The sequence below is a fragment of the Eubalaena glacialis genome, chromosome X, assembly GCF_028564815.1.
Source record: "Eubalaena glacialis isolate mEubGla1 chromosome X, mEubGla1.1.hap2.+ XY, whole genome shotgun sequence".
Classification (NCBI taxonomy): Eukaryota; Metazoa; Chordata; class Mammalia; order Artiodactyla; family Balaenidae; genus Eubalaena; species Eubalaena glacialis.
The window spans coordinates 121,178,700-121,193,018 of record NC_083736.1 but is presented as its reverse complement, the minus strand read 5'-3'; the positions used below and the strand labels follow the sequence as shown (position 1 = coordinate 121,193,018).

The window sequence follows — 14,319 nt, the reverse complement described above, 5'->3', positions numbered from 1 at the left end:
AGTTGTGTCACGCGGGCTCAGTAGTTGCGGCTCGTGGGCTCTAGAGTGCAGGCTCAGTAGTTGTGGCTTACGGGCTTAGTTGCTCTGCAGCATGTGGGATCTTCCCTGGCCAGGGCTCGAACCCGTGTCCTCTGCATTGGCAGGTGGACTCTTAACCACTGCGCCACCAGGGAAGCCCTATCTATGTTATATATAGTGCTGTGTTTCTATTTATCCCATACTCCAAATTTTTTTTTTTTTTGGTGACGTCACACAGCTTGCAGGATCTTAGTTGCCTGACCAGAGATCGAACCCAGGCCCCAGCAGTGAGAGCACCAAGTCCCAACCACTGGACTGCCAGGGAATTCCCACCCCATACTCCTAATTTATCCCTCTGCCCTTTCCCCTTTGGTAACCATAAGTTTGTTTTGTATGTCTGTGAGTCTGTTTCTTTTTGTAAATAAGTTGATTTGTATTACTGTTTTTTTGGCATTTTTCTGCTTTTTTGCCTGCGACAAGCGTGACATGTAGGATCTTAGTTCCCCGACCAGGGATCGAACCCGCGCCCCCTGCATTGGAAGCACAGAGTCTCAACCACTGGACCACCAGGGAAGTCTCTGTATTATTGTTTTAGGTTCCACATATAAGTGATATATGATATTTGTCTCTCTTTCTGACTTTGTTCACTTAGTATGATAATCTCTAGGTCCATCGATGTTGGTGTAAATGGCAATATTTCATTCTTTCTTATGGCTGAGTAATATTCCATTGTATATATATACCACATCTTCTTTATCCATTCATCTGTTGATGGACACTTAGGTTGCTTCCAGGTCTTGGCTATTGTACATAGTGCTGCTATGAACATTGGGGTGCATGTATCTTTTCGAGTTAGAGTTTTCTCCAGATATAAGTCCAGGAGTGGGATTGTTGGATCATATGGTAGTTCTATTTTTAGTTGGTTTTTTTGGTTTTTTTTTTTTTGGCTGTGTTGGGTCTTCATTGCTGCGTGGGGGATTTCTCTCTAGTTGCGGCGAGCGGGGGTTACTCTTCGTTGTGGTGCGCAATATTTTTAGTTTTTTAAGGAACCTCCATACTGTTCTCCATAGTGGCTGCACCAATTTACGTTCCCACCAACAGTGCAGGAGGATTCCCTTTTCTCCACACCCTCTCCAGCATGCATTACTTGTAGACTTTTTGATGATGGCCATTCTGACCGGTGTGAGGTGATACCTAACTGTGGTTTTGAGTTGCATTTATCTAATCATTAGCAATGTGGAGCATCTCTTCATGTGCCTGTTGGCCATCTGTATGAGACTGAAAGTAATTAATATTTACTAATTAGGACTGGGGGGAGGATGGAGAGTGACAGCTAATAGGCATAGGTTTCTTTTGGGGGGATGTTGGAAATTTCATAAAATTAGATAGTGGTGATGGTGGCACAACTGTGAACATACTAGAAACTACTGAACTGTGTACCTTAAATGGGTAAAATTTATGATATGTGAAATGTATCTCAATAAAGCTGTAAAAAAAAACAAAAAACAAAAACTCCAGTGGCTGTTTAGGGCCCCCTCGGTGGTACTGCATTGCTTCCAGTCTTTCTCAGGGCCCTCTGGAGAGGCTACATGGTGCTGTGGAAAGAGGGAGGGCGGAAGGCAGTTAGAGCATCCACTCTGTACCTGTGCCAAGGGCTGCCACATCGCTCATCTCATTTAAGCTGTGCTCTGGCTGTGCCCATTTATACATGAGGGAATTCACAGCTAGGTAAGTGCTGGCGCCAGGATTTAAACAGAAGGTTTCCATCTCCAGTCTCACATGTGTTCCACTCTACCTGGCTACTCTGGGAAATCAGCATCACCAATAAAGACAGGCCACCTTGGCCAGTATCCCTTGTGCTTTGTGAGTCTAGGTCCTGTGCTGTGTGAGCTGAGCAGTTTGAACTATGGCAATGGTTGCAAACTCCAACGCCCACTGGGGCTCAGCAGACTACGTCAATGTGTGAAGGAGGCCAGGCAAGGGAATGGCTGTGGTGAATTGAAGAATAGGTGACCCATTGAAAGGAAGATGTGGGTATTGGCTCCAGCTCACTGTTGTCACGGGGTAACAAGGGGCTGCAGTGGCCCGATCCTGATTTTTCACAAGAAGCCAAAAATATGGATTTTAAATGCTGGCAACTAATTCAAAGTTTTAAAAAAAACATCTATTTGGGGCAAACAAAACATTTGCATGGTGATTCCACCTGAGGGGCCACCAGTTTGCAAATCTGAACTGGACCATCTCTGATGTTCATCCTGCCTTTATATTCTCTGAATCTCTCTGCCACAGACCTGGTCCTGTCTGCCTCAGTGAGTGCAGGGTTCAAATGCGGGTTTTCTAGATACCCTTGGTGCTATCTCCGGAAAATCAGATCGCAGAGAACAGGTTCTGTAGGCCTTAGCTCTTAGTCTGCAAAGGCAACTTTCAAATATGGAATGGACTTTTCCTTCTTAAAGTGGGCATTACTTTTCTTCCTGCTCTTCCTGGGCAAATTGGGTGGTTGAGTAAATATGTGGGTGAGCTGCAAACTGCACGTATGGCAAGTGGTGACTCCAGGTTTTCAAAATAAGAGGCCTTGGTCGAATGCCTTTTACAAAGCCCCAGCCAGTACAGTAAGACAATGGGAAAACTGGACAGATACATGTAAAAGAATGAGATTAGAACATTTCCTCACACCATATACAAAAATAAACTCAAAATAGATTAAAGACCTAACTGTAAGACCTGAAACCATAAAACTCCTAGAACAGAACATAGGCAGAACAGGGACTTCCCTGGTGGTCCAGTGGTTAAGAATCCGTCTTGCAATGCAGGGGACACTGGTTCAATCCCTGGTCAGGGAACTAAGATCCCACATGCCGGGGGGCAACTAAGCCCACGCACCACAACTACTGAGCCTGTGTGCCACAACTAGAGAGCCCACGTGCCGCAACTCCAGAGCCCATGTGCTCTGGAGCCCACGCGCCACAACGAAGAGTCCGTGCGACACAATGAAAGCTCCTGCGTGCCTCAATGAAGATCCCACGTGCCACAACTAAGACCCGACACAGCCAAAAAAAATTTTTTTAATTAAAAAAAAGAACATAGGCAGAACATTCTTTGACATAAATAATAGCAATATATTTTTGGATCTGTCTCCTAAGGCAAAAGAAAGAAAAGCAAAATAAACATATGGGGTCTAATTAAACTTAAAAGCTTTTCCATAGCAAAAGAAACCATTGACAAAAGGGAAAGACAACCTTCAGAATGGGAGAAAATATTTGCAAATGATGTGACTGACAAGGGGTTAATATTCAAAATATATAAACAGCTCATACGACTCAATAACAAAAAAACAAACAACCTGATTAAAAAATGGGCAGAAGACCTGAACAGACACTTCTCTAAAGAAGACATACACATGGCCAACAGAGACATGAAAAGATGCTCCACATCACTAATTATTAGAGAAATGCAAATTAAAACTACAATGAGGTATCACCTCACACCTGTCAGAATGGCTATCATAAAAAGTCTACAAATAACAAATGCTGGAGTATGTGGAGAAAAGGGAACTCTAGTACACTGTCGGTAGGAATGTAAATTGGTACAGCCACTATGGAAAACACTATGGAGGGTTTCCAAAAAACTAAAAATAGAGTCACCATATGATCCAGCAATTCCATTCCTGGGTATATATCTGGAAACACTAATTTGAAAAGATACGTGCACCCAAGGATCAAAGCAGCACTATTTACAGTAGCCAAGATATGCAAGGAACACAAGTGTTCATCAACAGACGAATGGATAAAGAAGGTGTGATACACACACACACACACACACACACAGAAATATTACTCAGCCATAAAAGTGAAATTCATTTGCAGCAACATGGATAGACCCAGAGACTATTATGCTTAGTGAAATAAGTCAGAGAAAGATAAATACTGTATGATATCACTTATTTGAGGAACCTAAAAAATAAAACGAATGTATACAGCAAAACAGAAACAGACTCACAGATATAGAAAACAAACTAGTAGTTACCAGTGGGGAGGGGGAAGGGGGAAGGCGGAAGATAGGTGTATGGCATTGAGAGATACAAACTACTTATGTATAAAATAAGCAACAAGGATATATTGTACAGCACAGGGAAATATAGTCATTATCTTGTAATAACATTTAACAGAGTATAATCTATGAAAATACTGAATCACTATGCTGTACATTTGAAATTAATATTGTAAATCAACTATACTTCAATTTAAAATTTTTTTAAAGTAAAATTTGGTGGCATTCTGAAAACCCACTCTTCATTTTCTCCAGAGAGTAGGCTAAAGCCAGGTATGTGTAAAAGTAGCTCTTTGGGTTTTGTTTGTTTGTTTGTTAGATTTATTTATTTATTTATTTGGCTGGGCCAGGTCTTAGTTGCCACGTGCGGGCTCTTAGTTGCAGCATGCGGGATCTAGTTCCCTGACCAGGGATTGAACCCGGGCCCCCTGCATTGGAAGCGTGGAGTCTTAACCACTGGACCACCAGGGAAGTCCCTAAAAGTAGCTCTTTGAATTGTTAGATTTTTGTCTTAGATGGTACCATGAGTGTATGTGATTTAGCCAAGGAATAGGGGCTATCTTGTCCTTCTGGTCGTTTTGAAATGATAATATTTTAAATGTGAAATTAATGTTTGGCTTTTAAAAACATACATTCATGGTTACAAGAAAGCTAAAATTAAAGAAAACGTTGTTTTAGCAAACAATTTCTCCAGTGCAGTTACTGAAAGCATTGTAAAGTCCAAAAATGTAAAATGTTTCCACAGAAGGTTTGATACTGAGTTCATCTTCTTTGCTACAAAGAGAGAAATCTTGCAGTAAAAACTAAAGGGTTGGAGTCCAAGAGAGCTCTGAATTTTCATCCCCCGCCTTGCTGCAATTGACTGGCCTTGGAGAGGCTGAGTTAGAGACCCGGGCATGCTTGTGGCCAGGGGCCAGGAGAGCGTTAGAAGGAATGGGTGGTGGGAATACTCATAGGACAGAAAGGAACGCGTGAGCAGGCCTTTCAGTGGCATGAATGGTCAACCCCTCCTGAGGTCAAAGGCAAGACAGAGATGTGGGGCACACCCTTCCATCTATGCAGGGGAGAAGTGGATTCTTGCCTGCCAGCTCTGTACACTCACATAGACGCATCAAGCCTGCTCCTAAGAGGCTGATTCTTCTTAGGGCCCTCCTCTGAGGCCCATGGAAGCATGTACTAGAAACAGGCACCATCCAGCCATGGGCATTTCCTCTTCCCCTGTCCCCCCACCAGAGCCCCATCCCTAGCTCTTTGCAGAATTGTGCAGACCAAACTTGTTGGTCTTCACTCCTGACCTTCTGACCCTCAGACCTCCATTTAGCTCTGGACCCTAGCTCTGCACCCAGGCTTTGAGAACCTCTTTGGAATATGCTACTATGACAGCACCCACTCACCCTCTCAGTGCCACCTTTTCTTGCCTTTAGGAGGTATGGTAGGATGAAATATGCCCCCTTGAAAGATACCCATATCCTAATCCCCAGAACCTGTGAATACTACCCTATATGGAAACAGAGTTTTGCAGGTATGATTACACTAAGGGTTTTATAGATCAGCAACAAGGATTTACTGTATAGCACAGGGAACTATATTCAATATCTTATAATAACCTATGATGGAAAAGAAACTGAAAAAATATATATATAACTGAATCGCTTTGCTGTACACCTGAAACTAACACAATATTGTAAATCAACTATACTTCAATACAAAAAAATAATAATGGGGGCTTCCCTGGTGGCGCAGTTGTTAAGAATCCGCCTGTCAATGCAGGTGACACGGGTTCAAGCCCTGGTCCAGGAAGATCCCACATGCCGTGGAGCAACTAAGCCCATGCGCCACAACTACTGAGCCTGCACTCTAGAGCCCGTGCTCCGCAATGAGAAGCCACCGCAATGAGAAGCCCGCGCACCGCAACGAAGAGTAGCCCCCGCTCTCCGCAACTAGAGAAAGCCCGTGCGCAGCAGCGAAGACCCAATGCAGCCAAAAATAAGTAAATAAAATAAATAAATTTAAAAAATAATAATAATATTTTAAAAAATAAAAAATAAAAATAATAATGAAGTAAGGGTTCTAAAACAGGAAATTAGGGAATTCCCTGGTGGTCCAGTGCCATGACCCGGGTTCAATCCCTGGTTGGGAAACTAAGATCCCGCAAGCCGCATGGCATGGCAAAAAAAAAAATTTTTTTTTAATTAATTAATTAATTTTTGGGTGTGTTGTGTCTTCGTTTCTGTACAAGGGCTTTCTCTAGTTGCGGCGAGCGGGGGCCACTCTTCATCGTGGTGCGCGGGCCTCTCACTATCGCGGCCTCTCTCGTTGCGGAGCACAGGCTCCAGACGCGCAGGCTCAGTAGTTGCGGCTCACGGGCCTAGTTGCTCCGCGGCATGTGGGATCTTCCTAGACCAGGGCTCGAGCCCGTGTCCCCTGCATTGGCAGGCAGATTCTCAACCACTGCGCCACCAGGGAAGCCCCCCCAAAATTGTTTTAATTTAAAAATAAAATAGGGAAATTATCTTGGATTATCTGAGTGGACTCTAAATGCAATTACAAGTGTCCTTAAATGAGTGAGATAAATGAGATTTGACAGACAGAAGAGGAGACAGTGTGACCTACCACAGAGGAAGATACTGGAGTGATGCAGCCACAAGCCAAGGAATGCTGGCAGCCACCAGAATGAGGCTAGGAAGGGACACTTCCCTAGAGCCCCTAGAGGTAGTGCAGCCCTGCTGGCCCCTGATTTTGGACTTCTGGCTTCCAGAACTGTGAAAGGAGAAATTTCTGTGGTTTTCAAGCCACCAAGTTCATATTAATCTGCTGCAGCACACACAGGAAACTAATACAGGAGGGATGCTCCTCAAGTTCAGGCAAGACTCCTTCCTGATTGAGGACTTCACTTGGCCCCTAAGGTAAAGTCTATTCCCTTTGTGTCAAACCAAGGAGGGGAGATCAACAGGGCCAACACAGGCCTCAGTTCCTTAGGGTGAGACTTTGGGGCCCAAGAATCCTGGGGAAGCCCAGGGAAGAAAGTGGATTACTTTATCTCAAGTCACAGAAATTTAGAACTTACAGAGAACACAAGAGTGGTGAAATGCTTTGTGACAGGACTGAGAACTCCAAGCAGACTCACTGGCAAGATCTAACCACAGGGCACTTGGTTCTGATGCTTCCAAAATCTTCCTGGCAGGTGGTTCAGAAAGTGCTAACCTGAAAGTATTTTGCAAAACTTATTTATTGAATACAAACTCTCCCTCTTGGCCTTGGTTTCATCCTGGTGTCACCTGGGGAACTTTGAAAAATCCCAACACACAAGCCACAGCCTAGACCAGTTAGATCAGAATCTCTGGGGATGAGACCCAGGTATCAGTATTATCAAAGCCCTCCAGATGGTACCAATGTGCAGCTAAGGTTGAAGACTGCTGCTTAAGTCATAACCCTCAGGGGACTTCCCTGGTGGCGCAGTGGTTAAGACTCCACGCTCCCAGCGCAGGGGGCCCTGGTTCAATCCCTGGTCAGGGAACTAGATCCCGCATGCATGCCGCAACTAAGAGTTTGCATGCCATAACTAAGGAGCCCACGTGCTGCAACTAAGGAGCTGGCAAGCCACAACTAAGGATCCCGCGACCCACAATAAGGAGCCCGCCTGCCGCAAGTAAGGAGCCCATGTGCTGCAACTAAGGAGCCGGTGAGCTGCAACTAAGGAGCTGGTGAGCCACAACTAAGACCCAGCACAACCAAATAAATAATTTTTTTTTTTAAGTCATAACCCGGACTTCCCTGGTGGTGCAGTGGTTAGGAATCCGCCTGCTAATGCCGGGGACACAGGTTCAAGCCCGGGTCCGGAAAGATCCCACATGCCGCGGAGCAGCTAAGCCCACGAGCCACAACTACTGAGCCCATGTGCCACAACTACTGAAGCCTGCGTGCCTAGAGCTCATGCTCTGCAACAAGAGAAGCCACCTCAGTGAGAAGCCTGCGCACCACAACAAAGAGTAGCTCTTGCTCGCCACAACTAGAGAAGGCCCACGTGCAGCAACAAAGACCCAATGCAGCCAAAAATAAATAAATAAATAAATAAATTTATTTAAAACAAAAAAAGTCATAACCCTCAGCCTATTCCACCACCTTGTATAATGCAACCCTGGGAGGTCAGGACTGAGGAAGACAAAGGAAAAGGCTCTTTCGAGATCTCACCTCCAATCTCGCCAGAGAGAGGGAAAGGGAGGCAAAAAGTAAGTGGAACCAAAAGCTCTTCTGAGGCTCCTCCGAAGACCTGTACATGAGAAGCCCAGGACTGGAGAGCCTCTCTCTCTGGGGGGCATTCCAGAAGCATCTATTGACAAGCTCATGGTTCCCTTGGATTGGAAGTGAACCTAGGGTCCTGGGACTGGCTTGGTTTAAAATGACACAAAACCTAGACCAGGCAAGGGCATCCCTGGACTCAGTCATCCCGATAGAAAGCTGGTGTGGGGTATTGTCAGAGCCATGACTGACCTCGTCCAGCAGAAAAGACTGAGGACAACAAACTCTCCTTCCTCCTCTGCTTCCAGAGTTTTCTTCCTAGAATAACTATGTTGACTGTATAGAAATCTGAGTAGTCACTGGTATTTCCACGAGCTATCTATCATTTACGCTTGCTTATCAGAACCAAGTTTAAAAACTGTCACATGAGTCTGCTTGGTGTGAGATTTGATCAACACTAAACTCTGTTTAACAGTCTTCAATCACTGTTCAGTCTCATAGTTCTGTCATCGGTTCGCAATCTTCAAATGTTAGAGGGAAAATTTCTCCCTGGCTCTTGGCTTCCTTGAGTAATAGATGCCGTCCATTAAGTAACTGACGTTCAAAGCAGGGTTCCACGTCTGAGAAATTTGTGATGTTGAAAAATACCAGTCAAGCTTCAGAGGTGAGGAAAATGAGCCTTCGAGCAGACCTAGCTGAATAAAACGTGATCAGATTTGCACCTTCCTTGTGTGTTTTTATAGCTACCTAGTTCACGGTGCCACTGGTGCTGTTTTATCGTGGAAAATATAAATGCAGTAGAGCAGCTGGGAGCCCGTATAACGAAAAGGTGGATTTGAGTTTTCTGTAGGCAGCCAAGAATAATGGAGCCGAAGCAGTCCTTGGAGAGAAAGGGGGCTCAGCCAGGAATGCGTGGGAAAACGAAACTCCTCTGTGTCTCTCCAACCCGACTTGAGAGGAGAGAGAGTATCAGGAAAGACGAGTTTCAAGACTCTCCCGGGGAGTTCATTGTGAGCCAATGGATCTGCTCGGAAGTCGTTGTTCAAGAGGGAACATCAGGGCTTTGAAGATGGAGAGAATTCACAGGATCTGGCCTGGCTCCGTCCAGCTCCTGACTAGATGTGGCAAGGGGAGCCGCCTTGGGCCGCCGCTGTACCCTGGGAGAGATGGATGGGGAAAAGGGATCATGCTGGGAGGCAGGGGCAGGGGGAAGCTGGGGGTGGTGTCAGCAGGCAAGGGAGCAGAGCCTAAGAAGCACTTAGCTCTTTGGGTTACAACTTACTGGCATTCCCTGCAGCTGAGGTAAGGGGCTTCCTGTTAGAAGCAGATGAACAGCTCCTGGCATGTTTATACAGCTAGTGATTTTGTTGTTGAAGAAAGTTTCTGTTAATCAAATAGAGTATATTTTGTTCAGAGTTTAGATCCTTTTGAAAATAAACATCTGATCTTATTTCACTAGAAATCCACTGTTGCTGTCTATGGGGAATCTCTTGGAGTTTTTCTCTCCTTAAATGCCACATCAAATAGATTTTATTTGGGGTTTTTAATCCTCTTGCCCCAAAAAACATTTCATTGAAAAAAATCCAAACTGCAGGCCCAAACCCATCACATGGAATGAAAATAATGGTTCATGTCTGGTGGTAGCTGGTGGGGTTCACTGGCGCTTCAGAGGCACATTATGGTCAGTCACCACTATTTCTCCTCCTGAAACTTGAGGTTTGGGGAGCTTGACATACCACATTTCCCTTGAAATTCAAGGGTGTACACATTAACAATAAATCTTTCCTCACGGACATAACCAATTTTAACTGATTTTTTTTGTACTCATGAAAGAGAAATCAACTCAAAGTTCCCAGAGCCTAAATAAATAGAAGTTGAGTTGGTACATGCATTTTTTAAATGTTTCAAACGTTTCAATAACTATGGAAATAACAATACAGTTCACAATAACACTGAAGGAGAAGGATATAATCTGAATGTGTTTTTGTGTTTTAGCTAACAGAGCCCTAACAGCACCTGAGAATGGAGTAATGAAGTTAATTAAGAATTAATGAAGTTTACTAATTAGCAATTAATAAAGCTCTCACAATGTGACATCTGACATTTAGTTCCATGATTTCTTTTTTCTGGTTCCAGATGTTTTTTAATTATAAAAAGAGCACCAGCCCCATAAATGATGCTCCTATGTCTTTTTAACAGTCATTGTTGATCCATGGGCATTTTTTCCCACCCTGTGACTCATAGTGAATGTCATTTTTCTTACTCCTTTGATGTTTTCAGATACATTTACATTCAAACAAATCCACAAAATACCAGGGATGGCTACAGGAAGACACACTTCTTTGAAAATATATTTCAGATGGGGATGTTTTCAAAAACGCTAATATACAAATCGGTCCAGCCTAACGTGGAGTTTCGTTCAGCCTCATCTCCAGTCTTAGACATAAACATCGGGGCAACAAAATGCCTGGCCTGACCGAAGCAATCAGAGCTCCCAAACACAACAAATTAGTTTCACACCAAGGGAAAGGTCACTGCTTTAATCCATGTCTTTGGGGAATGTACACAAATGTCATTCTTCCCAACCTACGTAATTAAACAGTTTAACTGGTGTGGCCATTCACTGTTTATTTTCCCATTGGGTAATGGAAGGAGTTAGCATCAGATGACAAGGAGAGAACACAGACAGTTGCGAATGTGTTGATGATCTCTCTCTCTCTCCCCCTCATTTTCTCTCTCTCTCTCTCTGTCAATCTCCCTCTCCCTCTATATCTCTCTCTGCTGAGTGGCTTTCCTTCTCTCTAAGGGATCCAGGAAACGCTTGCCTCAGGCCCCAGGGCAAGAGTCAAGATCACAGAGTCTCTTTGCCAGTGAGGATTGGCTGTTCCGGCTTTACTACCCCCCTACCGGTGTGGCCACTGGATTTAGTTCTGCGACAACTGTTAAATTCACAAAGGCAGGCTTCTGCCTAAGGTACTATTCCGAGTTCAGCTGGGAGGTACAGCACATACAAGGGTGGAAGAAGAAAACACAGGACTGGAAGCAAGATACACCAGGGTGACAGTCCTGGCTCTAGCATCATGTGACCTTGAACACATTTCCACACCTTTCTGAAGTTCAATTTCTGCATCTCTAAAATGGGAGTAATAGTACCTAATTCATAGGGTTGTTGTAAAGATTAAATGAGATATCACACATGAAGCATGCTTAGTATAGCCCCAGCAGGAAGTCAGTGCTCAATAAATGGGAACTCTGTCTCTATGTACAAGGGAAGATTCCAGTGGTTGCATTTTGGCCAAGGGAGGGGCTGTGATTGGCATGGGGCATGTGGAAGGACTTCTAGGGTGGCTGGCAAAGTTCTGTTTTGTGTCCTAGATGGTGGTGTCAAGGCTACTAATACTGTAGTAACTCACTGAGTCATACATTTGTTTCATGTGATTTTCTGTATCTGAGTTTTATTTTGTAATAAAAAGATTACGATAAATAGGGCTTCCCTGGTGGCACAGTGGTTAAGAATCCGCCTGCCAATGCAGGGGACATGGGTTCAACCCCTGGGTCCCGGAAGATCCCACATGCCGTGGACCAACTAAGCCGGTGAGCCACAACTACTGAGCCCACGTGCCACAACTACTGAAGCCCTCGTGCCTAGAGCCCATGCTCCACAATAAGAGAAGCCACTGCAATGAGAAGGCTGCACACCGCAGTGAAAGAGTAGCCCTCGCTCGCCGCAACTAGAGAAAGCTGGCGCACAGCAACGAAGACCCAACGCAGCCAAAAATAAATAAATTAATTAATTTTTTAAAAAGATTATGATAAATAAAGAGGAACAAATATTTGTTTAGGAAGGAATGGAGGGAGGGAGGAAGGAAGGAAACCAGCATGGGGCAGACCCAAGGATGGGGAGAAGAGGAGAGAAGAAATACAGGAATGGAAAGGAGTCTTACCACCCCCAGTGTCCTGGGGTGAGGGTGAGGTCAAAGGGATGCACAGAGCCAGGCAGGTAGGCAGCATCAGAGTGGATCAGAGTGGTCCTGCCGGCTGGCTGCAGACACCCCCCCCCCCGCCCCGCTGCCTGGGAGCCGGCGCCACTCAGAGCCCCCCAGCAAGCCGAGGGCTAAAGGCCAAGATGGCTAGAGCCTCTTCAACTCCCCTTGAATGAGGAGGGGAAGCGGGTTCCCTCGGCTGCCTCCTGCCTACCCTCTGACTCAAGAACACAGATGACTACCTGTGTCGCAGCTGGAAAGGCCTCTTGCCGCTCATCCTTCTCAAGTGGGTGCCTGCTGACCCTCCCTCCACGTTCCTCCTGTACCAGCCCCTCACACACCAGCGCTTCCCGGGGTATGGACCCAGGCCTCTTACCTCCTCTGCCCCCCTCCCTGGTGAGCTCATCCTGGCCCACGTCTTCTGTTACCATCTCCATGCCGGGGCTGCCAGGTCTCTACCTCCAGTTCTGGTCTCTTCCTCAGGCCTCAGACTCTATCGCTAACCGCTCAGTTTGGCCATCACCACGGGGCTGTCCAGAGGCACACAGGCGTAACACGCCCCTGTGCTCAGTCCCCCGCCTCAGGGGCTCCCGGCCTCGCCTGACCCTGAACTTTTCAACCTGCCCACTGCGCTCAGTCCACACCTAGATCTCCACCACTTCCTGTCCCTGCCCGAATTCCCAAACGGTCCCCACCTTCCTGAGCTCCTGTCTCTTATCCTGACTCAGACCTCACACCCACCCTGTAGAGTTCAAGGCAGATGTTGCGGTTTTGGTACCAGCCCCTGAAGTCCCTTGAGTGAGCCCTATTCCCTGTTACACCTGATACCTCATTGGTCCCATCCAAACCAGGTTCTAACGCCAACTGATACGCCTGGTGTTCTTTTTCTATTTGCCTAGCCTTCTAGAGAAGGAACGACACATCCATCCCACAGAGAGGTGATCTTCCGGAGGTCAGAGGCCCTGCTGAGTTGGGCCACCACTGCTGTCCTCTCAGAAAAGGTTACCGGGGGACACTCTTCAACGCCTTGACTACCTCTTAGTGCTGTACATCTGGACGCCACAGTCATAGACTCTAGTCCAGATTATGTAGAAGGAGGAGAGATGGCTGCTGTGGTGAGGACATACTGTCTACAGATACCAGCTGAAAGATGGTCACTCAGGAAGACTAATAGTGCTGGTGTTAAGGAAGACTCTACGTCTATTACTGAGCAACACCATGGCTTACTGGTTGAAACGTGATGAGAAAACCAACAAATCCTAGATGCAGCCCTCTTTATCTGACCTATCCTGTGCTCTACAAAGAGCCAGAGACTGTTTTTAATGCCTGCGGAACGACCAGAGAACCAAATCTGTATGTGGACCCATGTGACGATGGACTCTGGTCCAAGAGGCCCCAGTGCAGTACCCATCCCAAGGCCCCCTACTTCATGACTGTACAGCACCTGCTACATAACCTCACGCCCCTCCTCACCATTTCTGATTCCAACTGTTCCAAAGTAACACCAGCCTAATCAGCTCTTCTCCCACTCCTATGCCCACCAGCCAGGGCCCCTGCCAGGTTCTCCCTAGCATCTCAGACAAAAGAACTTACACTTATTTCTTTTTTTCTCTCCTTATTGATGTCTTCACTTAGGTCCAACAGGCACCTCAAACTTGACCTGTTGAATGGATGGATTTATTTCCACTTTCCCCACCATCTGTTCTGCCCCACTAAATGGTATCCCATCCACTTACTCACATAAGCCAACCAAAGCATTATTCTTTTTTTAGTAACAGCTTTATTGAGGTGTTAACTCGTATGGTATACAATTAAACCTTTTAAAGTATACAGTTCAGTGGTTTTTAGTGTATTACCCAAGTTGTGCAATAGTCATCATTATCTAATTCCAGAACATTTTCATCAATCCAGAAAGAAAGTATGTGCCTGTTAGTAGTCCGTCTTCATTGGCCCCTGCTTCCGTCACTTGGCAAACAGTAACCTGCTTTCTGCCTACAGATTTGCCTATTCTGGATATTTCAGGTAAATG

At 45.6% G+C, this 14,319-nt stretch overlaps 1 non-coding gene across 1 annotated transcript; it reads right to left on the bottom strand.

Moving 5' to 3' along the window:
• Nucleotides 1–4,466: 4,466 nt before the first annotated feature.
• Nucleotides 4,467–4,539, bottom strand: TRNAW-CCA (transfer RNA tryptophan (anticodon CCA)). Its single transcript has one exon. It is a non-coding gene; the product is annotated as a tRNA-Trp (tRNA).
• Nucleotides 4,540–14,319: the final 9,780 nt, after the last annotated feature.